This window comes from Dipteris shenzhenensis, chromosome 29 (genome assembly GCF_047967505.1).
Source record: "Dipteris shenzhenensis isolate YYH24624 ecotype China chromosome 29, Dip_SZ_1.0, whole genome shotgun sequence".
NCBI classification, from domain to species: Eukaryota; Viridiplantae; Streptophyta; class Polypodiopsida; order Gleicheniales; family Dipteridaceae; genus Dipteris; species Dipteris shenzhenensis.
The window spans coordinates 39,057,819-39,059,791 of NC_141624.1; positions in this window are offsets into that span (position 1 = coordinate 39,057,819).

Consider the following 1,973-nt stretch of genomic DNA (forward strand, 5'->3'; position numbering starts at 1 on the left):
CTCCCCTCTCCTCCAACCTTGCAACCCATCCTCTCCCTCTTCTCCTCCTCCCTCCTCCTCCTCCTCCTCCCTTCTCCTCCTCCCTCCTTCTCCCTCCTCCTCCTCCCTCCTCCCTTCTCCTCCTCCCTCCTCCTCCTCCCTCCTCCTCCCTCCTCCTCCTTTCTCCTCTCTCCTTTCCTCCCATGCTCTTACATCTTCTTCCTTATGAGGGAGATGAGTTCTCCACCATGTACTCTACCTTGAACCTTGGATCCTCCTTCTAACCCTTGAACCTCTTCTAAACTCTGGAACCTCTCTCTGAACCTTGGAACCTCCTTCTAAATTATGAACCTCCTTCTAACCCTTAAACTCCTCCTAAACCCTTCCACCCCCAATGAAGGTGTTGCATGTAGGAGTTGCATGTAGGAATTGTATGTAGAACTTGCATGTAGAACATGCAAGTTAGATTCCTAAGAGGGATTATTCCTAGCCTTATGCAAGTATAAGCAGAGCTTTACTGCTACTCTACACACACACTCTGTGCTACCTAAGTCCATGTTGGCACAGAGACAACAAAGATTTCAGCAAGAGAAAACACTAGAAGTAATTCTCAAAAAGCTCCAACAATTGAAGCAGAAGGATCTGTTGGTAGAAGACTATGCCGAGTTCTGTAATTTGAACCAAAGGCTAGCCGCCCCTTAGAGACCGACTCGGGAGCAATTGGGAGATTAATTTGTCAAGGGACTGAATACCGAATTGAGAAGTGTTGTTGCTAGGAGAGACACCCTCACAGGAGATAATGACTTTGGCAATATGGTAGCAGTTGCACAACATGTTGAACGAAGATTTTGCATGACCAAAAGAAAATCCAAGAAAAATAAAAGGAAGGATACAGAGGATTCTTATTTTGACACAAATTCAGATGAGGACTCTGACCTAGACAGTGAAGATGAAGATATGGATTTTGAGTCCAATGATGATGATTCAGATGTTTTGGATAATGAAGACAAGAAGACAAAATGAAAAAGAAAGAAGCAATCAAAGAAAGGAAAATACAAGGAGAGCTTTAAATCAAATAAAAAGGTGAAATCTTCCTCAGGAGATGAGAAGTTAGAGAATAAGATCAAACAGCATTTAAAAAGCATGGTGCTATCAGATTCTGATTCATTTGAGAAGCCTAAATGTGAGTTCTAACTTCTGTGCTAAAATAAATCATGAGAGTGCTGAGAAGTTAGAGAATAAGGTCAAACAGCATTTGAAAAGCATGGTGCTATCAGATTCTGATTCATTTGAGAAGCCCAAATGTGAGTTCTAACTTCTATGCTAAAATAAATCATGAGAGTGCCAATCGATGGTATAACCTAAACTATAGGGGAAGATTGCCTCCTCATATGCAAAATACTAGGGCAGTGACACAACCTTCTGTAGTCAACCAAGTAGGGGTGAATGATCCTACTAAGACAACCATATCATAATTGGGGAAATTAGCCTGGACAATTGAATCAAAATAATGATGCTTAGAATTGCACGTATTGTGGTCAACTGGACATCACCAAGACCCATGTTGTGAATTATGGTGCAAATACCATAGTGAGAGAGGTATTCCTATTGTGTAGTACCAAAATTAATCACAAACACAAAGTCAACCTCGTCAACCACTAGCCCAAGTCAATGCTGTGCTTATCCAATTAGAACAAAGCTATTAAAAGGACACACCTGTAGAATTGAAGTAGATAGTTGGGCATGGAAAGAAAGATTTGGAGGCAATGTTGGCAGTGTCTTGTGATTGTATGGGTTGTAAGCAAGAAGGGGAGATGCTAGAGAAACAAATTATCCTAAAGCACTCGCCATTACAAGATCCAAGGGTCCTTTTCCAATTGAGAAGAAAGTGCCTGTGGAAGTAAAAGGTAAGCATCCAATTGATTGGAATGAGAAAAATTGAGTTCAACAAGATGTTATTAAAGCTCTTGATAAGGTGACTGCAGGAAAGGAAG